Source organism: Argopecten irradians, chromosome 2, assembly GCF_041381155.1.
Source record: "Argopecten irradians isolate NY chromosome 2, Ai_NY, whole genome shotgun sequence".
NCBI lineage: Eukaryota > Metazoa > Mollusca > Bivalvia > Pectinida > Pectinidae > Argopecten > Argopecten irradians.
Genome location: NC_091135.1, coordinates 63,902,292 through 63,928,702, shown reverse-complemented (window position 1 = coordinate 63,928,702; position 26,411 = coordinate 63,902,292). Strand labels below are relative to the sequence as shown.

General features: G+C 40.9%; 1 protein-coding gene across 2 annotated transcripts in view; it reads right to left on the bottom strand.

Moving 5' to 3' along the window:
• LOC138316208 (zinc finger homeobox protein 4-like) overlaps positions 1–26,411 on the bottom strand; it is a 325,938-nt gene that overhangs the window by 239,737 nt on the left and 59,790 nt on the right. For both annotated transcript variants that reach the window (XM_069257789.1, XM_069257790.1), the window contains one exon: positions 19,580–19,731. The gene's annotated coding sequence lies outside the window, so the exon portion shown is untranslated. The remainder of the gene's footprint in view (positions 1–19,579; positions 19,732–26,411) is intronic.

The window sequence follows — 26,411 nt, the reverse complement described above, 5'->3', positions numbered from 1 at the left end:
ACCTGAGTGACAAGTCTACATATATATAAATATAGTCCACACCCGTCCTAACACAACCTGCATGTTAATTATCAAAATGGATTCTTTTAGCCCCCAGTCTGGATCTTTACAGAAGGTGCCTCACAACTATTGTTATCTCCCCTTAATTTGATTGGACTGTGTCAGTCTGATGCTTATAACTGTGGTGTAATCACAGTCTGAATCATTTGCCTGTTTGACAGGTATAGACAATGTAATGTTACTTACACCTTGTCTCAGAAACAAACTCAAATGGACAACCTTATCTTTTAGATTCAAGTCTTGTATTCTCAAGACTAGTTATGTTCCTTTTAAAAAAAGTTTTCTGAATGTATATTTCACATTTTTGGTCCTACACATATTTGCTGATGCAAAAATAAACCAATTATGTTCTAAAACTTACAGGTTGTTCTTTAATACTAAGACACAAAATTGGCCTTAGCTATGCACATCTGTCATAAAAAGAACCATTATTACTGTACTGGTCCCAAACTAACAGGCCACTGGAGGTGGGGATCTGGGGTGAGGTATCATAACTCATGGTTACTACACACCAGGCTTTAAAAAGGGCACAGATGATGTAGGTTGGAGGGGGTTAGGCAGGACAAATGGGACTGGGTAAGATTGAATAGGACTAGGTCACAACGAATGGAGCTTGGTAACATTTATGGGCTAGGTAAGGGCCTATTAAGAGCAAACTAAGACAATATAGGCCTATAACAGATGGAGCCAGCTAGGTGACACTATTTAACAAGGTGAACAAGGGCCTAAATGGGATAAGCAGCTTGTATGGGTCTGAACATAATAAGTGTGATTGTATGGGGTTATGTAACTAGGTGCTACTATCAGGTTACGTGGAATTGTTTGGATCTAGGTGACAATCAATGCAGGCCTGTATGGTTCTTGGTGACAATGTAGCCATGTATAGAGCTAGGTGACAATGCAGACCGGTATAGGGGCTGGGTGAGACAACAAGGCTAGGTGACAATGCAGGCCTGTATAGGACTGGGTGAGACTACAAGACTAGGTGACAATGCAGTCCGGTATAGGGGCTGGGTGAGGCTAAAAGGCTAGGTAGGTGACAATAAAGTCCGGTATAGGTGCTGGGTGAGACTACAAGGCTAGGTGACAATGCAGGCCCTGCATATAGCTGGGTGAGACTACTAGGCTAGGTGACAATGCAGACCTGTATAGGGCTGGGTGAGACTACAAGACTAGGTGACAATGCATACATGTATAGGACTGGGTGAGACTACAAGGCACTGCATATAGCTGGGTGAGACTGCAAGACTAGGTGACAATGCAGATCTGTATAGGGCTGGGTGAGACTACAAGGCTAGGTGACAATGCAGACCTGTATAGGACTGGGTGAGACTACAAGGCTAGGTGACAATGCAGGCCCTGCATATAGCTGGGTGAGACTACAAGGCTAGGTGACAATGCAGACCTGTATAGGGCTGGGTGAGACTACAAGGCTTGGTGACAATGCAGGCCCTGCATATAGCTGGGTGAGACTATAAGGCTAGGTGACAATTCATACATGTATAGGACTGAGTGAGACTTCAAGGCTTAGTGACAATGCAGACCTGTAAAGGACTGGGTGAGAGTACAAGGTTAGGTGACAATGCACATGTATGGACTGGGTGAGACTACAAGGCTAGTGACAATGCAGACCTGTAAAGGACTGGGTGAGACTACAAGGCTTAGGTGACAATGCATACATGTATAGGACTGAGTGAGACTACAAGGCTGGTGACAATGCAGGCCTGATATAGCTGGGTGAGACTATAAGGCATGGATGGTGACAATGCATACATGTATAGGACTGGGTGAGACTACAAGGCTAGGTGACAATGCAGGCCTGTATAGGGCTGGGTGAGACTACAAGGCTAAGTGACAATGCAGACCTGTATAGGACTGGGTGAGACTACAAGGCTAAGTGACAATGCAGACCTGTATAGGACTGGGTGAGACTACAAGGCTTGGTGACAATGCAGGCCCTGCATATAGCTGGGTGAGACTATAAGGCATGGTGACAATGCATACATGTATAGGACTGGGTGAGACTACAAGGCTAGGTGACAATGCAGGCCTGTATAGGGCTGGGTGAGACTACAAGGCTAGGTGACAATGCAGACCTGTATAGGACTGGGTGAGACTACAAGGCTAGATGACATTGCAGGCACTGCATATAGCTGGGTGAGACTACAAGGCTTAGTGACAATGCAGATCTGTATAGGGCTGGGTGAGTCTACAAGGCTAGGTGACAATGCAGACCTTCATAGGACTGGGTGAGACTACAAGGCTTAGTGACAATGCAGACCTGTATATGGACTGGGTGAGACTTCAAGGCTCAGTGACAATGCAGACCTGTATAGGACTGGGTGAGACCACAAGGCTAGGTGACAATGCAGGCCTGTATAGGACTGGGTGAGACTACAAGGCTAAGTGACAATGCAGACCTGTATAGGACTGGGTGAGACTATAAGGCTTGGTGACATTGCATACATGTATAGGACTGGGTGAGACTACAAGGCTAGGTGACAATTCAGGCCTGTATAGGGCTGGATGAGACTACAAGGCTAGGTGACAATGCAGACCTGTATAGGGCTGGGTGAGACTACAAGGCTGAGGTGACAATCATACATGTAAAGGACTGGGTGAGACTACAAGGCTAAGTGACAATGCAGGCCCTGCATATAGCTGGGTGAGACTACAAGGCTAGGTGACAATGCAGACCTGTATAGGGCTGGGTGAGACTACAAGGCTAGGTGACAATTCATACATGTATAGGACTGGGTGAGACTACAAGGCTAGGTGACAATTCATACCTATGTATAGGACTGGGTGAGACTACAAGGCTAGGTGACAATGCTGACCCTGCATATAGCTGGGCGAGACCATAAGGCTAGGTGACAATTCATACATGTATAGGACTTGGCTGAGACTACAAGGCTAGATGACAATGCAGACCTGACTGGCTAGATGACAATGCAGACCCTAAGGCTGCAATGCAGCCTGTATAGGACTGGGTGAGACTACAAGGCTAGGTGACAATGCAGACCTGTATAGGACTGGGTGAGACTACCAGGCTACGTGTAGACAATGCAGACTTGTATGGGGCTGGGTGAGACTACAAGGCTAGGTGACAATGCAGACCTGTATAGGGCTGGGTGAGACTTCAAGGCTAGGTGACAATGCAGACCTGTATAGGGATGGGTGAGACTACAAGGCTAGGTGACAATGCAGGCCTGTATGGGGCTGGGTGAGACTACAAGGCTAGGTGACAATGCTGACCCTGCATATAGCTGGGCGAGACTATAAGGCTAGGTGACAATTCATACATGTATAGGACTGGCTGAGACTACAAGGCTAGATGACAATGCAGACCCTGCATATAGCTGGGTGAGACTACAAGGCTAGGTGACAGTTCATACATGTATAGGACTGGGTGAGACTACAAGGCTAGGTGACAATGCAGGCCTGTATAGGACTGGGTGAGACTATAAGGCTTGGTGACAATGCAGACCTGTATAGGACTGGGTGAGACTATAAGGCTAGGTGACAATGCAGACTTGTATGGGGCTGGGTGAGACTACAAGGCTAGGTGACAATGCAGACCTGTATAGGGCTGGGTGAGACTTCAAGGCTAGGTGACAATGCAGACCTGTATAGGGATGGGTGAGACTACAAGGCTAGGTGACAATGCAGGCCTGTATGGGGCTGGGTGAGACCTGTATAGGGCTGGGTGAGACTACAAGGCTAGGTGACAATACAGGCCTGTATGGGGCTGGGTGAGACTACAAGGCTAGGTGACAATGCAGGCCTGTATAGGACTGGGTGAGACTACAAGGCTAGGTGATAATGCTGGCCTGTATGGTGCTTGGAGAGACTACAAGGCTAGGTGATATTGTGTGGGGCTAATAGATCTGCTTGGGGCCATAGGAGATTGTACGAGAGACTACCAAGGTGGTCCTGTCCCTCATCATCCATGTATCCCTATCTACATCCTCTTTACATGACCAGGTCAGATTATCATCGTGTCACCTACTGTAATCTGATTGGTCAAACTTTCCGCAAAAAGATTGTAGTGCCTTATTTTCATCATCTAATGAAAAGTCAATCAGTGTCATATATGTCTACATTGCTGTTAAAGATAATTCTCTGGTAATCTTAACTAATTTTGTTACACTGGTTCAAAGTATACAATTATTCAAACTTTATATTATAATCATTTTTAAAAACTGGCTCTGATTACAGATGTGCATGCATTTAATTAACAAGAGGCCCAAGGGCCTTAACGGTCATCTGACTGCCTTGGCAATAGTCATATAAGAAATTAATTAGATATGGTGTCATGGTAGCCATGTTTGATTTGGGATCAACCAGAGATGTATCAACACTTTGTGAAGATCATATCAGGATAATTTCAAGCAAGTTTCAGGCAAAACGCAGTGGTAGAACTGTAGTAAAAGTTCAAAATGTTTTCTCAAGATGGTGGCTGTGGAGGCCATCTTGGATTTCGGATCATCCTTAAAAAATATTAACACTTGGTTGGGAACATGTCAGGATAATTTCAGGCATATTGGAGCAAAATCGCAATGGTAGAACTGTAGAAGAAGTTCAAAATATGTTTTCAAGATGGCGGCTGTGGCGGCCACATTGGATTTTGTATCGACCTGAAAAAAATAACAACACTTGGTCGGGACCATGTCAGGATCATTTCGTGCAAGTTTCAGCCAAATCACACCAGTAGAACTTGAGAAGAAGTTCAAAATGTGTTTTCAAGATGGGGGCCATCTTGGATTTCAGATCAACTCGAAAAATAACAAGTTTGTCGGGACCATATCAGAATCATTACATGTAAGTTTCAGCCAAATCGCACTGGCAGAACTTGAGAAGACGTTCAAAATGTGTTTTCAAGATGGCAGCTGTGGCAGCCTTCTTGGATTTCAGATTGACCCGAAAAATAACAATACTATGTCGGGACCAAGTCAGGGTCATTATATGCAAGTTTTAGCCAAATCGCACCAGTAGAACTTGAGAAGAAGTTCAAAATGTGAAAAGTTTATGCACAGCGGACGGCGGACGACGGCGGACGAAACATGATGACTATAGGTCATCCTGACCCTTCGGGTCAGATGACCTAAAAAGAACTAATTAAAACCATAAAAACCTACAGTATTTTTTCTAATGAAATTTATTTCAAACTCAAATTGTGTTTTCCCTCCAAACTACTTGTAGGTAAAAGAATGATTATATTAGTGACAGCATGCTTTGCCATGGCGGTATCCGTGTGGTATTGTTAAGTCTAATGAGACACACTAAGCTCATTGTAACACATCTAGATGAAAATGTTATGTTTCTAAAGGGTTTTTTCCTCGCCTGGCAACAGTTGGCCGAATGGACATAATCCCATTTATTTCTCCTTGTCTTTCAACTATTTTTGTACTTCAAAACAGATTTAAGACATTGTAGCTATTATACTGTATTCCGTATAAGCTGTGCAGCAGATTGGGGCCTGACTCATACCTAGAGCTGCTATCACTATAAGACTTAATTAGCGTAATAAAATGTTAAGAAGAAATATAATTCTGAACAGCAGCTTGTGCCTAAATTTGGCCATACAAAAATATGCTCACTGTTTAAATGTCAGCTAACTATTGAATAACTGAAAACATGGTTTTATGGTGTTTTTAATTTCTAATTTGGTACAACATCTGGACTGGCTACGATGTCTGGGAGAAGAAGGTGTAAGTAATGTAGAATTAATACCAGCACTAAACATGTAATCAATCACAGGACTGTCAAATATGTCCTAATTCTGATGTGACCAATCATAATGGACCAACATGTAAAACACTATCCATTATGTCCATGTTACAATGCATACATTATACAGAAGCCAAGGTCTATTCATTAAAGTAACCATACATATCAAGTTTTCAATAAATTTATACCTGCAATGACATCGTTAGTAATGGAAGATGCTCCATCGCTGACAAACGGTATTTTTTTCTTTATCAAAAATAGGAGCGGATGGATTAGTATTTTTCTTTAGTTACAAAAGTTACTTACACTTTACATCACTACTACCATTGAAAAGTTTGAGCTTCTCATTTTAATAAAAGATAAAAATATTAAAAATTATTAAATGCATCCCGGAATTTTTGTGTTAATTAGACACATATAAACATGGTTATACATCAGTCATTGTTCATATATTGGGTATTGTTTATCCTCTGTCGGGGTGGAGCATCTTTATGGAAGAAATAGGAAGGTTATGGCCTAGGACATACGAGAGGACAGTATGAGCCAAACATCAGTTTTAGTCTTTACAGTATGGGCCAAACATCAGTTTTAGTCTTTACAGTATGAGCCAAACATCAGTTTTAGTCTTTACAGTATGGGCCAAACATCAGTTTTAAGTCTTTACGCCTCTACAATCCACACCTTAAACCTCATGTCTTGGCATAGTGATGTTCAAGAGTTTTAAAAGGAGGCAAAAAATGATAAGATTCATTCATTAAACTGTGGATTTCACAGGAATTCCAGACAAGACATCACTAAGAATAAAAAGCAAAGGCTATTTCAGGTTGTTGACAGTTAAATGTGTCTGTCGCGGGGAAACCATTCAATTCTTATTGCTCACTAGTCAGCTCCATGTAGAAGGGATCCTCTTTGTAAAACAGGAGATATTTGTATAACTAAATTTTAACACAGAATCACTTTCTGTTTTTTTTGTTTTATCCATGACTTTAGAGGCTAGTATTCTCTTTCCCTATGGCTTATTTGTTTTAACCCCTTCAATTCAGACTCTATTTTTCTTAATCATATGACTTCATTGAAATTGCATTGTTTTTAAGGTTTTGACTTTAAATTGTATTGTTCTTCACCAAATGAATGACATGAGTTTCTTTAGTTCTATTTTACAACAGATGCAGTACTACAACCTTCATGTTACATGATGAAGATAGTTGCAATTTTCAGGAATAAAATGTAAACCTATATCACTGTATTTATTATTTATATACATGTAATTAATGAATTATGCTGTATACTTTGAACCTAAACTGTTAATTATAGGCAGAATAGCTAATTGATACCTCATTACATGTTTCCTCATGCAATACAATTAATTCTGGCTATATAATATATACAAACCATTCCTAATTTCTGGAACTTGCTGCTGACAATTAATGCAAACTTTGAAACAAAATCCTCTCATATCATTTTAACACTGCTCTTAACATCAGACCAATGAAATTCTCTTAAACATATACTATAGAAATTCTCTTAACATATACTATTAAATCAATAAAAGAAATTGCATCTCTTAACATTATCAATATTTGCCATGAAATTCTCTTAACATTATCAATTTCATGGCTATAGACTCCATGAACTGCTTTTAAAATAATTCTCACAAACCATTTGCTTATAATAGAACAACCTTACTAGTATACAATTGATGCTTTAATACCATTTCTCTAAATTAATTGTCTATATGTCAAATACACTTCATCCTCATAACACCAATTGTAATTCATCCTCGTAACACCAATTGTAATTAAGAAATGTTGCCATCAGCATCATTGTTATTTTAATTACTCTCATGAAATGAAACCATTTTTAGAATATCTTAAATTGTATGATTTCAACACTATCATTGTAAGGTGGATTTGTCCTCACAAACCGCTCCAATACAAACTGCCTTTGGACTGAATACTTTGATATCACCATGTTTATACTACAAACCACTGATTTGAACATCAGTAAGGTACACTTTCCTGTGGACTACAGCAGTGGATCATTAATGCAATTCTTTCACCTGCATGAAGCAACGTTCTTCTGAGTATATCTGTATCTATGTGTGTATTTGTCATCAAGTCTAAGAGAACTGGGGAATGATATACATCATAGACACAGCATAATGCTAGCATAACGGAGCGGGTGGTGTTATATATATATATTAATGAAGACACTTAGTGCCAGCCGCAAGTGCTCTCAAAGCTAATTAGCAGCATTCATTAATACTCAGTGAGGTACTTCTGAAATCAGGCAAAATACATGGTGATTGTCACTGATGGCTAGGTGTAGGTTTTAATGTTGTCTGTCACAATTGTATATATATATATTGATCATCTGTACAGTATAAATAGCATGCATATTATACAATTACATGATCCTTAATGATAAGACTAATTAACAGTCGGACAGGGGAGACAATTAGCGATGTTTGTGTGTGTGAATGAAATGGAAATTATAGTGGATATTATATATCACTATATTGGAAACTAATAACAATGCTCCGTTGCTATGGACACTAGACAAAAGCACAGAACAAAAGCCAGAACTAGAGAAAAGAACATCACCAATGTCTGAAATAGACAAAAGGACGAAATGTCTGAACTACAGCCAGGACATGTTAAAAAGTGTGAACAACACAAAGGGACAGAACACAAATCTGCTCTAGGATACAGGCAAATCTGAACTGTAACTTTTGAAAGTAACTTTTGCTATTTCAGCAATCCTCTTTAAAGTCCTTATGTCTGCCCATTTTTTTTATGATTAAACAAAAAAACAAAAAAAATCCTGTTGTAAATCATATGCAAAAATGAAATTCAATTAAAGTAAAAATTGACAGACTTTACTATCATATTGATAGTAATTCAAATAAATTGCAAAAAAGCTTACATTGGTCCCTGCAATTTTAAGAAAGCCAATGCTACTAAACATTATGACGACATTGCCCAAAACACCATAGTCTAGAACAGACATGTTCGGGTCATGGACATGACTGTTCAGCAACAAGTATTAAAATTCAATGGCCGCAAGATTATGAAGGCATGTTTAGAAACATGACTTTCAACAACTGTAGTACAATGTACCAATACGAGTAAGAAATCATTATAAAATTCTTGACATAATTAACTTTTTAATTACATGTACAAATATGGTGTCAATATCTAGTGTCGATTTTAACTTGTTTTTGCGGCTACAGTTGTGTATATTGTGACTTTAAAGTAACTCCAACTTCATTTAAAGCTTTGAATGTTGTAACATCAGTAATCTAATAATATGGCTGACTTGCTGTTTATTTTCACACATACTGAAATGTTCATTAATTAAACAACATTGTGAAAAACTGTACAACTTTCAATGCAACAAAATGGCTTTTTCTCTCTTGAATGAAAATGAAAACAAAGGCTGGTTTAGGTCAGCAAAGTGTGACCCTGTCATCCTTCTGGTTTCTGATTTTCCATTGCAACACTAAGAGGAAAGATAAACAACGATTATGATACATTGATTGCTACTATCCACTAAAACACAAAAAGGAAAAATCTTCAGTTGATCTGTTCTCGGGAAAGGTGCCTATGAAAAAACAATTGGCATGCAGTGTTGCCAGCCCAAGTCTACACATATCTCAACTTCATTAGCATTTTAATTAACACGGCACATGCACCCCTCATCATTAGATAACTGCTCTCAGTGGCAGCTAGCTTATATTATGGGATACATTCACACACAACACCCGCTTTATTTCAGTGTATACATACTGAGGTATGTTTTTGCCTCTTTTCACCTAAGTTAATTACAGTTATCCTCTCTAGATACAAACTTGGTCCTAACAGCACTGTTGTTGACAGACAAAATAATCTATTCTACAATCTCGTCTCACACCTAGTTCCCCCCTCCCTCCCCTGACTACCTGAAATAATTATATTCTGTAAAAATTGCCTAGACAGGATGAACCTAATTAAAGTGGGTGTCAGACCAGCGAGAAGACGTTCCAACACTATCAATAACTCTACCCAATTGTAATTACGACACATGTTGAGAAGCTAAACCGCCATCTTTGTCTGTCCCTAACCTCACAGCTCTGACAACCATCCACTGGACTGACGAAAGGCCATTGATCCTTCTAGGGGTAGAACTCAAAACTGACCAGCACAATCATACTGTTACTGACTTGTAGCCATTTCAAATCTGTCTAGGGACATTACTCTTTAACTGCTGATTCCTAAAACGGACATGTGACAAGGCACTCCTTTATCACAGGTGCTCTCTCAATGGAGATCTTCATTTATCTTCTAATCTTTTCAGTAACATACATGGAGTTTGAAGTGACTGCTTATGATGAAGGTGGTCTCCCCTCCTAGTGATAACATAGTGAACATTTGACCGTCTCTACAAGTGGTTGTTCATTACAGGTGGTCTCCAAATACAGGTCTTCATCCTTCTAGGGATCCGCGAATGTTTTCCAAGTGGTCAAGTAGTGACTGCATGATCACATATCACCTGCTCTATCTGTAACCATTTGGCTCTGTAGACATTTACGTAGTTAAATTTGGTTGTTAAATTCCTAAAGGATCTTTTTCACTTCTAGGTTTCCATAGTGATCTTTGTTGTTAGGACAAACTGTCATTCATCAAATGCATTCTTCTTAGAAAGGTCTGCATATGTTTTCCATTTCTTCAAACTGTGATAATGGTTTGACTTTTAGGAGAAACCTTAACAACCTCTTGGTTCTGGAGACCTCATCTCTGCCCCTTATGTTGATCTTTTGGAAAGATTTGCTTCCAGGGACAAATTATCACTAAAGGTAGTCACTCAAGACAAGTTCATTTTTGGAGTCCCATTTTCAGGAATAGATTCTTAGGAAGTATTTGGTAATAAGTCAATGAACTTTTCATACTATAATTCCTGACCTCTCTAGACAAAAAAAATCTAGTTTCAAGTCCTTGATATTTCCAAATAGTCTCATGTCCTTGGTCTATCAAAACGGGTTGTTTCTGATAGCAATTACCCTTCCAGGAAACTTTACATTAGCATCAAGGTAAATCAACACATAGAAGGCATCTAAAGGAAGTCTTTTATTGCAAACACAGTTTATTGCTTGAGAAGGCTTTATTTGTAAAATATCATCTGCACTCCCTCAAGATTATCACCATTATCAGTCATATTAGCAAAATACTGGTGAAACACAAGCAATTAATACTAACAAAAATAAGCATAGTACATGTAAACTATACAGCCAAACAACAGCAAAATCTGATTCACAATCTTAAAGTGTGATTCCAAAGTTTGGTACAGTTTCTATTATACAAGAGGCCCAAGGGCCTTAACGGTCATCTGACTATCTTGGCAATAGCTGTATAGGAAAATAATTAGATATGGTGTCATGGTAGCCATCTTCAATCTGGGATCAACCAGAGATATAACAATACTTTGACAAGATCATATCAGCCGCATTTCATGTTTCAAGTTTCAGTTAAATTGCACTGGTAGAACTTGAGAAGAAGTTCAAAATGTGTTTTTAAGATGGCATCTGTGGCAGCCATCTTGGATGATCTGTGGCAGCCATCTTGGATTTTGGATCGACATAAAATATAACAACACTTGGTCGGGACCATGTCAGGATCATTTCATGCAGGTTTCAGCTTAATAACACTGGTAGAACTTGAGAAGAAGTTCAAAATTCAAGATTTTGGAATATTTGACTCTCATGACCTTGAAAGTAGGTCAAGGTCATTCATTTCCACAACTTTGATAGCCCTTTATCTCAGCATGCTACTGACTAAATATGAATACCTTGGGCCTTTCAGCTAATTAAAAGGTGTAGTTAAAAGATTTTAGCTTAATTGACCCCTGTGACCTTGAAAGAAGGTCAAGGTAATTCATTTTTATAACTATGGTAAACCTTCATCCCAGCATGCCACCAGCAAAATATGAGTATCCTGGACTTTTGGGTTAGTTAACAAAAATCATTCAAAGAATTTAGCCTATTTGACCCCTGTGACCTTGAAAGAACGTCAAGGTCATTAATTTTTACACCTTTGGTAGCCCTTCATCCCAGCATGCTACAGGCTAAATATGAGTACCCTGGACCTTTTGGTTAGTTAGAAGAAGTCGTTCAAATATTTTAGTCTATTTGACCCCTGTGACCTTCAAAGTAGGTCAAGGTCATTTATTTTCACAACTTTGGTAGCCCTTCATCCCAGCATGCTACAGGCCAAATATGAGTACCCTGGATCTTTCGGTTAGTTAGAAGAAGTCGTTCAAAGTTTTTAGCCAATTTGACCCCCGGTGACCTTGACAATACATCAAGGTCATTAAGTTTCACAACTTTTGTAGCCCTTCATCCCAGCATGCTACAGGCCAAATATGAGTACCCTGGACCTTTTGGTTAGTTAGAAGAAGTCGTTCAAAGATTTTAGCCTATTTGACCCCTGTGACCTTGAAAGTAGGTCAAGGTCATTTATTTTCACAACTTTGATAGCCCTTCATCCCAGTATGCTACAGGCCAAATATGAGTACTTTGGGCCTTACGGTTATTGAGAAGAAGTTGTTTGAATGAAAAGTTTACGCACGGCGCACGGCGCACGACGACGGACGGTGCATGATGACTATAGGTCATCCTGACCCTTTGGGTCAGATGACCTAATAAAAGCTATGTTATAAAACAATAAGATTGTCACAAAGACATATCATGTTATATCATTGGTAATGGTCTTTGCCATGTGACCTGAATGTGATGTATCCATTGAAGTAGCTGGTGACTGGCAACATTAGAGTTTGTATTCTGGGTAGAGCTGTGGTACTAAGGAAACCAACTTGCTTTCACCAATAAGATCTGGATTTGATTCCCCCATATTTGTTTTACAAGAAGCAGTTTTGACATTTGTTTGTAAGTTTTCCCTGTCACAGAGTGTATCATTAATTACATCATACAGGATAATTACTAATCGTCCTGGGAATTCCAGAGAATTTCCAGATATATATGAACATTTTTGTCCTAGTGCATAAAAAAAAGTCTTCAATCAATAAGCGTTATGATGACTGGTTGGTGAGGAAGTGTTGATTGTCCGTGAAGAAGTCGAAGTAAATTTCTTTGTTTAACCCTGACGAGTCTGTTAATTAATCAAAGACTGACAAAATCAATAAATTACAAGCCCTAATTAACATCCAGATGATCAATGGAAACCCTAACAAGGTCATCTAAGGTCATTTAGTTCTCAATACGCCAGAACACAACAGTATCAAACCTAAGGTCATAAACATTGGCCAAACTATGGTCAGTAAAGGCCTTTTTCCGGCAACAAATATATAATCTCTGTTATCCTATAGCTATTTCATTCAGTTTTCCATCCTGTAGTTCACAAGGGTAAGTTTAAGTTTTGTTTCATATTATCTAATATCCTTATAACAGCTCAAGTTACCAAAGGACAATATATTGAGTTATACATATGTACATAGTACAACTGGGCTAATCTATCAATAAAATCTGAATGAACTTAGAAAGTTCTTGAAATTTGAAGGTAACACTATTTCATAGAGATAATAATTTGATTACTAAAGTAAAGATTTCCATACAAAGGAATTAAGATAGATAACATTTTCAGGAATATTTTGGCCTAACGACATAGAGCTGGTGATTACCTAATTTCTAGGTCAGATCCAAGTGTCACTGTTCCTGAATGAATAATGTCCATTAAGTAACTAGGAATATTGGAAATATTTCAAAGATCAATAAAAAATTCATGTTGTCATTTTTCTCTAGAAATACATCCCCCTTCCTCTTAACAACTTGTGAGTCATGACAAGTCAGTCTTCAATATCCACATGCGCTTTATCTGATATTAGGGCCAACTTGTTACAACCCATCATTCAATAAATTATCTCTTTTTACCCCAAATTAACAAAAAAATACTATAAAAGGAAAATGACGGGTGCAATTTACATTATCAACCATAATGCAGTCGTAAATATTGCTGTCTCTAGTAAAGAAATTGGGCAACAAATTTGACATCTCTTGGGACTTTATAACAGAGCATACTTTGATATCATCAGAATGGTGATCTCCTAATTCCTCCAAATAAAAGTTTCTGGATGTGCATGTCCATGCGTTTATGTGCATAATTCTCCGGAGACAGGATCTAGAGACCAGAGAAAGTAGCGATCAATGGTCGTGGCTCACACAATTAGTACACAGCACCCTCCACACCATACAACTCTATACTAAATTAATTTCTCTATCTTATACAAATGGATATATTAATGAAATCAGATGTTGCAGGTGTTTAGGATCCATTTCAAGTTTCTTATGTTTCCACGGCTGATGGAAACCATTGGCAGCCAAACCCTCCCTAGATGACCATTGGACAAAAACTGTTTAGCTGCATACACAATATCACTGCATAGCTGACTGGCCAGCTAATGTGCCATATGCCCTCCCATTTAGACATAGACTTAAGGAAGTGAATAACGGCGCAATCTGACACCTATAGCATCAACAAAATAAATGTTCAAAAGAATCGTACAACATAAACATGTGTAAGAACTTCCAAAGCATGAATTTCCAGTAGCAACTAAGACAATAGTCAATTTGAGGAGAATTAGCAAGGTGACATTCAGTTACAAAAACATTAACATGGTAACAATAACTAAGGCAGAAGTCAACTGGACAACAGTCCCAAGGTAGACGTCAACTGGGCAACAGTACTAAGGCAGAAGTCAACTGGACAACAGTCCCAAGGCAGAAGTCAACTGAGCAACAGTACTAAGGCAGAAGTCAACTGGACAACAGTCACAAGGCAGAAGTCAACTAGACAACAGTCCCAAGGCAGAAGTCAACTGGACAACATTCCCAAGGCAGTAGTCAATTGGAAAACACTCCCAAGGCAGAAGTCAACTGGACAACAGTCCCAAGGTAAACGTCAACTGGGTTACAGTCACAAGGTAGACATCCACTGGACTACAGTCAAAAGGCAGAAGTCACTTGGGCAACAGTCCCAAGGTAGACGTAAACTAGACAACAATCCCAAGGTAGACGTCAACTGGACAACAGTCCCAAGGCAGAAGTCAACTGGACAACAGTCCCAAGGTAGACGTCAACTGGGCAACAGTCCCAAGGTAGACTTCAACTGGGCAACAGTCACAAGGTAGACTTCAACTGGGCAACAGTCACAAGGGAGAAGTCAACTGGACTACAGTCAAAAGGCAGAAGTCACTTGGGCAATAGTCCCAAGGTAGACGTCAACTAGACAACAATCCCAAGGTAGCCGTCAGCTGGACAACAGTCCCAAGGCAGAAGTCAACTGGACAACAGTCCCAAGTTTGACGTCAACTGGACAACACTCCCAAGGTATACGTCAACTGGGCAACAGTCCCAAGGTAGACTTCAACTGGATAACAGTCACAAGGCAGAAGTCAACTGGACAACAGTCCCAAGGTAGACGTCAACTGGACAACAGTCACAAGGCAGAAGTCAACTGGACAACAGTCCCAAGGTAGACGTCAACTGGACAACAATCCAAAGGCAGATGTCAACTGGGCAACAGTCCCAAGGCAGAAGTCAACTGGACAACAGTCCCAAGGTAGATATCAACTGGGCTACAGTCCCAAGGCAGAAGTCAACTGGACAACAGTCCCAAGGTAGACGTCAACCAGGCAACAGTCCCAAGGTAGACGTCAACTAGACAACAGTCACAAGGCAGAAGTCAACTGGACAACAGTCCAAATGGTAGACGTCAACTGGGCAACAGTCACAAGGCAGAAGTCAACTGGGCAACAGTCACAAGGTAGACGTCAACTGGACAACAGTCCCAAGGTAGACGTCAACTGGGCAACAGTCACAAGGCAGAAGTCAACTGGGCAACAGTCACAAGGCAGAACTTAACTGGGCAACAGTACTAAGGCAGAAGTCAACTGGGCAACAGTCACAAGGCAGAAGTCAACTGAGCTACAGTCCCAAGGCAGTAGTCAACTGGACAACAGTCCCATGGTAGATGTCAACTGGACAACAGTCCCAAGGTAGATGTCAACTGGGCTACAGTCCCAAGGCAGAAGTCAACTGGACAACAGTCCCAAGGTAGACGTCAACCAGGCAACAGTCCCAAGGTAGACGTCAACTGGACAACAGTCACAAGGCAGAAGTCAACTGGACAACAGTCTCAAGGTAGACGTCAACTGGGCAACAGTCACAAGGCAGAAGTCAACTGGGCAACAGTCACAAGGTAGACGTCAACTGGACAACAGTCCCAAGGTAGACGTCAACTGGGCAACAGTCACAAGGCAGAAGTCAACTGGGCAACAGTCACAAGGCAGAACTTGGGCAACAGTCCCAAGGTAGACGTCAACTGGGCAACAGTCACAAGGCAGAAGTCAACTGAGCTACAGTCCCAAGGCAGTAGTCAACTGGACAACAGTACTAAGGCAGAAGTCAACTGGACAACAGCACTAAGGCAGAAGTCAACTGGACAACAGTCACAAGGCAGTAGTCAACTGGGCAACAGTCCCAAGGCAGAAGTCAACTCGGCAACAGTCACAAGGTAGACGTCAACTGGGCAACAGTCACAAGGCAGAAGTCAACTCGGCAACAGTCCCAAGGTAGACGTCAACTGGGCAACAGTCACAAGGTAGACGTCAACTGGACAACAGTCCCAAGGTAGACGTCAAGTGGACAACAGTCCCAAGGTAGACGTCAACTGGACAACAGTCCCAAGGTAGACGTCAACTGGGCAACAGTCACAAGATAGTAGTCAACTGGACAACAGTACTAAGGCAGAAGTCAACTGAGCTACAGTCCCAAGGCAGTAGTCAACTGCACAACAGTACTAAGGCAGAAGTCAACTGGACAACAGCACTAAGGCAGAAGTCAACTGGACAACTGTACTAAGGCAGAAGTCAACTGGACAACAGTCACAAGGCAGAACTTAACTGGGCTACAGTCCCAAGGCAGAAGTCAACTGGGCAACTGTCCCAAGGTAGACGTCAACTAGACAACAATCCCAAGGTAGACGTCAACTGGACCACAGTCCCAAGGCAGAAGTCAACTGGACAACAGTCCCAAGGTAGACGTCAACTGGGCAACAGTCCCAAGGTAAACTTCAACTGGGCAACAGTCACAAGGGAGAAGTCAACTGGACTACAGTCAAAAGGCAGAAGTCACTTGGGCAATAGTCCCAAGGTAGACGTCAACTAGACAACAATCCCAAGGTAGACGTCAACTGGACAACAGTACCAAGGCAGAAGTCAACTGGACAACAGTCCCAAGGTAGACGTCAACTGGGCAACAGTCACAAGGCAGAAGTCAACTGGGCAACAGTCACAAGGCAGAAGTCAACTGAGCTACAGTCCCAAGGCAGAAGTCAACTGGACAACAGCACTAAGGCAGAAGTCAACTGGACAACAGTACTAAGGCAGAAGTCAACTGGACAACAGTCACAAGGCAGAACTTAACTGGGCTACAGTCCCAAGGCAGAAGTCAACTGAGCTACAGTCCCAAGGCAGAAGTCAACTGGACAACAGCACTAAGGCAGAAGTCAACTGGACAACAGTACTAAGGCAGAAGTCAACTGGACAACAGTCACAAGGCAGAACTTAACTGGGCTACAGTCCCAAGGCAGAAGTCAACTGGGCAACAGTCCAAAGGCAGAAGTCAACTGGACAACAGTCACAAGGCAGAACTTAACTGGGCTACAGTCACAAGGCAGAACTTAACTGGGCAACAGTCACAAGGCAGAAGTCAGCTGGACAACAGTCACAAGGCAGAAGTCAACTGGACAACAGTCACAAGGCAGAACTTAACTTGGCTACAGTCCCAAGGCAGTAGTCAACTGGACAACAGTACTAAGGCAGAAGTCAACTGGACAACAGTACTAATGCAGAAGTCAACTGGACAACAGTCACAAGGCAGAACTTAACTGGGCTACAGTCCCAAGGCAGTAGTCAACTGGACAACAGTCACAAGGTAGAACTTAACTGGTCTACAGTTCCAAGGCAGTAGTCAACTGGACAACAGTCACAAGGCAGAAGTCAACTGGACAACAGTACTAAGGCAGAAGTCAACTAGAAAACAGTCCCAAGGCAGAAGTCAACTGGGCAACAATCCCATGACAACAGTCAACTGGACAACAGTACTAAGGCAGAAGTCAACTGGACAACAGTCACAAGGCAGAAGTCAACTGGACAACAGTCACAAGGCAGAACTTAACTGGGCTACAGTCCCAAGGCAGTAGTCAACTGGACAACAGTACTAAGGCAGAAGTCAACTGGACAACAGTCACAAGGCAGAACTTAACTGGGCTACAGTCCCAAGGCAGTAGTCAACTGGACAACAGTTATCAAGGCAAATAAGAAGTTCATCAACTGTCAATTGAACTAACTCATGCACCAAAATTTGATTGGATATTGAATACATACAACTACAAGTCCAGACAGGATTGTGCTAAAGCATGGCTCGCAGTTAGGACAGCAATTTGTACAACATTTCCAAAGATACCGTTACAAAGCAACACTTACAAATATGATAAAATAATACCTTAAATATCTTATCTTGATTTTGCCCTGAATCTCCTAGTGGTGTTAACCTAATTACATTACCAAATGTTTCATATGAAATTTTTATTGCTGTACAGATGATGAGAGTAACATAAAAAAGTCAAAAGTAGTCACCTCTGCTGTCATTAAAATCAAGAAACACACACACTATTGTCAAAACCATCGCTCTTTTGACAGGTTGACATGGCAGTTATATGCAAATTTTAATCCAATCAAATGAGAAAATATTCATGACATCCAGCCGTCACCCCATCTTGATCCAAATGAATTGTATGATAATGAAACCTACTGTGGAGAAGATATGCAGTCCAAAGCCACTTCTTCTGTCAACCCCACTTTATTTTGTAATTAAAAAAACTTTAGCTTCCACGTCATATCAAGATATGGACAAAAAATTCTAGTTTTCATACTATTATAAATGCATGCACTATTTAGCTGCACGAAATGAAATCACTTTACAATGTGACAGTTGGCATTATATCTCAAACACACTGTGGATTTCTGTGAGAATAAAAAAACAGTTTGTAACCTGACAGTTGTTTTAGTTAAGAAAATCTTCAAACTTGCTCTTAAATAGAATGCAGGCAACAATATGCAGATTCAATCAAACCAATATTGTAGAGTTTTAAATGATATGAAACCATGCTAGACCTCCGCCGTATGAGGAGAATGGTAAAGTGGATAGATATTAAATTTGTAAACTCCTACAACAATGATTTATACTCAGGCATACTCTTTTGTACTTTCAACGGTTCAAATTTTTATGCAGTTTTAAGGCAATTGACCTATTTCAAAAATTGCTGCAGCATATCAGTTTTTTTGACAGTTAATTGTTGTAAATTCCATCAGACATTTAATCATACTTTTGCTATAGATTATTATTTTTTGTAGAAGACATGTATGCACGGAAGCTGGCCCTAATACGATCAGCACTTAGTGACCACTATCATAATGCCAGCACTGCAGTGAGAAGATGAGAAAAGGTAGCGACAGAAATCAATTAGAGATAATTAAAACATACATAGAATGACAGTATCAGGAAGCAGCAGCCCTAATGAGCCTGATACATCATGTCACACAAGTAAGTATGGAGTGTTGGAAATTAACAACATCTTACATATAACACAAACCTCAAAATACATCAGCTGTCCTTCAAAATTAATGATAATCTCTGTATTGATATCCAACACTTCAAAATTTGTTTTAGTATACTTACAAGATATTCCCAGACCTCTAAGCCTCCAGACTTGTTTCTGAGGAAATCTGTCGTCTCCAAATGCAGCCTTTTTTTCAGGCTCTTTCAGAATATCCAGCTAATTCAACTTCCAGATAAGTACCTATTCTTCACCTAGTACTACTTACGCACATCTGTAAATAAAAAGACACCGTTTAATATTTCACTTCATAGGTGTAAGTTTGCAAATCTGTGAATATGGAGGATTTTTTTAAAGATCAATTCCTTTCATCATATGCTATTAAATTGAAGTGTTAGACATAATTACTTATAGCTGGGTTATGGAGAAAATTGACTTTACAAAAGTATGATCTCTCTTTTGTATGTAAAGAATCTCAGTACACAAATATAGTCTTTAACTACAATAATTGACTTCACAGATAAGGCCTGAATGTTTGATTTATAATGACTACTTAAAGTAAATTAAACTTTTGTTTTGGTAATTATTACCAAATTACCCCAGTTTGGGTAGAACTATAGGGAAACATGTCAGGATTGACTGTCATAATCTGGAGGATTTTTAATTTGGAACAAAAAAACAGATCTGGGAAATAATTTACATATGGACTGATTGTTAATCGAGACAAGCCCTAGACCTAATATGCTGCTCAAGAATTTTACAGCTCAACGTTTATTTCCCAAAACACAGTGATTTTTGCCAGGTGTGGAATTTATATGACCCTGTACTCTGACTAAACAAGATACAAAGTGTATTAAGCTGTGTTACTTCACTAAAACAATTACCTGGTTTTATTGTGATAAAATGTACCATCTCTTACAGACAGTTTCGGAGGCTGAGTGATGTCTACATATCAACTGACAAAAACTTATGTGAAGAACAAAGACAAAAGTCCCTATGGGCCTGTATTCTCCATACTTTCACGAAGCCGAAACCAATACAATATACTATACATAGATCTCTGTATGTTTTTTTTTTTTTTTTTTTGTATTAAAATCTAGTGACTATCAATTAAAAGTGATGATGAAGTGTTAACACAAAAATCAGAGTAAACTTTTATTCACAGTCTGACAGCGGCGTATTAAGGTGACTGATGTGAAGAACTTCCAGGAACTGTTTTAAAGACAACAAAAGCTTTTAAATCTTTCTTGAAATTTGAGATGAACTTCACTTTATTCATTTCTAAAATTTTGTTTTAATATTTGTAAAAAAAAAATGATGTTTTTTTTGTCATGAAATATTACATAATACACCTTCCATCTAAATTGAACATTTATACTACTGTCAGCTATACACATATAGTCTGCTGAAATAATCTGTAAATAAGGATATAAAGAAGCTGTCCCTTTTAAAGAGCTATAACGAGTGACTGTCAGTCACAGGTAGTTGACAGACATAAATCAGAATACCTGTTGAAGATTTAAACCATCTGATAAGGAAGACGTGTCGCTTTGAGACGCAGGTATCACATGTCTAGAAAGCGTGGGGATCGGCTAACTAAAGCGGCTCATTTTCCACCTTCTTTCATGTCCAGGTGACTAGATCAGAAATCAAGCAGAAACCTATTGATCCACGCTGCTGCACACATTGTGCAATTATTTGTAACTGTTGAACATTTGATGGCCACATGATCTGCAGTAAATGCCACAGAATGGTGATACCTTTTTTTGTCAATCAATAATTGAATTTAAGTTCAAACAACATTTGTTTTTATACTTCTTTTAGTTAATTCATTGTCAATAATACTTCAAATATATTCTACTGCACTTCATGTTAGCTTGACTTTTTATTCTTTAAAAAAATAAAAAAGGGATAATATCAAAAATGCAAATAATTGAAAATGTCTGAAGACAAATAAGACTATCAAAAGAGGAGAATATTTACTTACATCTATTAGGGATAACAGGGTCATAAAAACCCAATTATACCCAAAACCAGGGCACACAGACTTAACAATTAACAGCCAAGTATCTTTAGTCAAGTTTTCCATTTTCAAAGTCTATTCATTTTGCGTAAGTTTCCTCCTGAAGATTACACCTTTTCTCTTGTTAATTATTAATTGTCCTACATCACTTTCCTTCCTCTCACTCTTCCCCTGTGCAAGAATTATATCTTTAAACAAAACCTCCATTTCCAAGACTACCTCTCTTTCAAGGAATAACTCTCTTTCCAATACTAACTCTCACTTTCCTAACCTCCCTTTAAAAGACTCTCCAAGGGCTACTATAATCTTATATGGGTCTATCAAGTTTTAGGGACATCTCAACCTGAGTGAAAGATTTTGACTGGTCAACCTTATCCAACACTACCTCTCCATATCCAGGACTACATTTTCCTATCCAGTACTACCTCTCCCTATCCAGTACTACCTCTCCCTACAAAAGACTACCTATTTCCATCCAGGACTATCTCTCCATATCCAGTCCTACCTCTCCTTATCCAGTACTACCTCTCCTTATCCAGTACTACCTCTCCTTATCCTGTACTACCTCTCCCTATCCTGTACTACCTCTCACTATCCTGTACTACCTCTGCCTATCCAGTACTACCTCTCAGTATCCAGTACTACCTTTCCCTATCCAGTACTACCTCTCCTTATCCAGTACTACCTATCCTTATCCAGTACTACCTATCCTTATCCAGTACTACCTATCCTTATCCAGTACTACCTTTCCCTATCCAGTACTACCTCTCCTTATCCAGTACTACCTATCCTTATCCAGTACTACCTTTCCCTATCCATTACTACCTCTCCCTATCCAGTACTACCTCTCCCTATCCAGTACCACCTCTCCCTATCCAGTACTACCTATCCTTATCCAGTACTACCTATCCTTATCCAGTACTACCTTTCCCTATCCAGTACTACCTCTCCTTATCCAGTACTACCTATCCTTATCCAGTACTACCTCTCCTTATCCAGTACTACCTATCCTTATCCAGTACTACCTATCCTTATCCAGTACTACCTATCCTTATCCAGTACTACCTCTCCCTATCCAGTACTACCTCTCCCTATCCAGTACTACCTCTCCCTACAAAAGACTACCTATTTCCATCCAGGACTATCTCTCCATATCCAGTCCTACCTCTCCTTATCCAGTACTCCCTCTCCTTATCCAGTACTACCTCTCCTTATCCTGTACTACCTCTCCCTATCCTGTACTACCTCTCACTATCCTGTACTACCTCTGCCTATCCAGTACTACCTCTCAGTATCCAGTACTACCTTTCCCTATCCAGTACTACCTCTCCTTATCCAGAAATACCTATCCTTATCCAGTACTACCTATCCTTATCCAGTACTACCTATCCTTATCCAGTACTACCTTTCCCTATCCAGTACTACCTCTCCTTATCCAGTACTACTATCCAGTACTACCTTCCCTATCCAGTACTACCTCTCCCTATCCAGTACTACCTCTCCCTATCCAGTACTACCTCTCCCTATCCAGTACTACCTATCCCTATCCAGTACTACCTATCCTTATCCAGTACTACCTATCCTTATCCAGTACTACTACCTTTCCCTATCCAGTACTACTACCTCTCCTTATCCAGTACTACCTATCCTTATCCAGTACTACCTCTCCTTATCCAGTACTACCTATCCTTATCCAGTACTACCTCTCCCTATCCAGTACTACCTCTCCTTATCCAGTACTACCTCTCCCTATCCAGTACTACCTCTCCCTATCCAGTACTACCTCTCCCTATCCAGTACTACCTCTCCCTATCCAGTACTACCTCTCCCTATCCAGTACTACCTCTCCCTATCCAGTACTACCTATCCTTATCCAGTACTACCTATCCTTATCCAGCACTACCTTTCCCTATCCAGTACTACCTCTCCCTATCCAGTACTACCTCTCAGTATCCAGTACTACCTTTCCCTATCCAGTACTACCTCTCAGTATCCAGTACTACCTCTCCCTATCCAGGACTACCTCTCCCTATCTAGGATTACCTCCCACTATCCAGGACTACCTCTCCCTATCCAGGACTACCTCTCCCTATCCAGTACTATCTCCCTATCCAGGATTACATCTCCCTATTTAGGATTATTTCCCACTATCCAGGACTACCTCTATCACTATTTACGATAACCTCTAACTATCCATTACTACCTCTCCCTATCCAGTACTACCTCTCCCTATCCAGTACCACCTCTCCCTATCCAGTACTACCTTTCCCTATCCAGTACTATCTCTCCCTATCCAGTACTACCTCTCCCTATCCAGTACTACCTTTCCCTATCCAGTACTACCTTTCCCTATCCAGTACTACCTTTCCCTATCCAGGACTAGCTCTCCCTATCCAGGACTACCTCTCCCTATCTAGGATTACCTCCCACTCTCCAGGACTACCTCTCCCTATCTAAGATATTCTCTAACTATCCAGTATTACCTCTCCTTATCCAGTACTACCTCTCCCTATCCAGTACTACCTTTCCCTATCCAGTACTACCTTTCCCTATCTAGGATTACTCTCCCTATCCAATACTACCTCTCCCTATCCAATACTACCCTTTCCCTATCCAGTACTCCTCTCCCTATCTAGGATTACCTCCCACTATCCAGGACTACCTCTCCCTATCTAGGAATACCTCCCACTATCCTGGACTACCTCTCCCTATCTAGGATATTCTCTAACTATCCAGGACTACCTTTCCCTATCCAGTACTACCTCTCCCTATCCAGTATTACCTCTCCCTATCCAGTACTACCTCTCCCTATCCAGTACTACCTTTCCCTATCCAGGACTACCTCTCCTTATCCAGGACTACCTCTCCCTATCTAGGATTACCTCCCACTATCCAGGACTACCTCTCCCTATCTAGGAGTACCTCCCACTATCCAGGACTACCTCCTCCATCTAGGATTACCTCCCACTATCCAGGACTACCTCTCCCTATCTAGGAGTACCTCCCACTATCCAGTACTACCTATCCCTATCTAGGATTACCTCCCACTATCCAGTACTACCTATCCCTATCCAGGACTACCTCCTCCATCTAGGATTACCTCCCACTATCCAGGACTACCTCTCCCTATCTAGGATTACCTCCCACTATCCAGTACTACCTCTCCCTATCCAGGATTACCTCCTCCATGTAGGGGACCTCCCACTATCCAGGACTACCTCTCCCTATCTAGGACTACCTCCCACCATCCAGGACTACCTCTCCCTATCTAGGATTACCTCAAACTATCCAGTACTACCTATCCCTATCCAGGACTACCTCTCCTTATCCTGTACTACCTCTCACTATCCTGTACTACCTCTGCCTTATCCAGTACTACCTCCTCTATCCAGTATACCTCTGTACTACTAGTAACTACCTCCCTATCCAGTACTACCTCCTCCTTATCCAGTACTACCTCTCCCTATCCAGTACTACCTCTCCCTATCATGTACTACCTCTCCCTATCCAGGACTACCTCTCCCTATCTAGGATTACCTCCCACTATCCAGGACTACCTCTCCCTATCCAGGACTACCTCTCCCTATCCAGTACTATCTCTCCCTATCCAGGATTACATCTCCCCTATTTAGGATTATTTCCCACTATCCAGGACTACCTCTATCACTATTTACGATAACCTCTAACTATCCAGTACTACCTCTGCCTATCCATTACTACCTCTCCTATCCAGTCTCTCCATCCATACCTCATAGTACTACTTTCCTATCCAGTACTACCTCTCCCTATCCAGTACTACCTCTCCCTATCCAGTACTACCTTTCCCTATCCAGTACTACCTCTCCCTATCCAGTACTACCTCTCCCTATCCAGTACTACCTCTCCCTATCCAGTACTACCTTCCCTATCCATACTACTCTCCCTATCCAGTACTACCTTTCCCTATCCAGTACTACTCTCCACTATCCATACTACCTCTATCCCTACTCCTAGTACTACCTCTCCCTACTCCAGGTACTACCTCCCTATTCTATCAGTATCCACCTCTCCTATCCAGTATACCTCTCCTATCAGTACTACCTTCCTATCCAGTACACCTTCCTATCCAGTACTACCTTCCCTATCCAGGACTAGCTCTCCCTATCCAGGACTACCTCTCCCTATCTAGGATTACCTCCCACTCTCCAGGACTACCTCTCCCTATCTAAGATATTCTCTAACTATCCAGTATTACCTCTCCTTATCCAGTACTACCTCCTCTCCCTATCCAGTACTACCTTTCCCTATCCAGTACTACCTTTCCCTATCTAGGATTACTCTCCCTATCCAATACTACCTCTCCCTATCCAATACTACCCTTTCCCTATCCAGTACTCCTCTCCCTATCTAGGATTACCTCCCACTATCCAGGACTACCTCTCCCTATCTAGGAATACCTCCCACTATCCTGGACTACCTCTCCCTATCTAGGATATTCTCTAACTATCCAGGACTACCTTTCCCTATCCAGTACTACCTCTCCCTATCCAGTATTACCTCTCCCTATCCAGTACTACCTCTCCCTATCCAGTACTACCTCTCCCTATCCAGTACTACCTTTCCCTATCCAGGACTACCTCTCCTTATCCAGGACTACCTCTCCCTATCTAGGATTACCTCCCACTATCCAGGACTACCTCTCCCTATCTAGGAGTACCTCCCACTATCCAGGACTACCTCCTCCATCTAGGATTACCTCCCACTATCCAGGACTACCTCTCCCTATCTAGGAGTACCTCCCACTATCCAGTACTACCTATCCCTATCTAGGATTACCTCCCACTATCCAGTACTACCTATCCCTATCCAGGACTACCTCCTCCATCTAGGATTACCTCCCACTATCCAGGACTACCTCTCCCTATCTAGGATTACCTCCCACTATCCAGTAC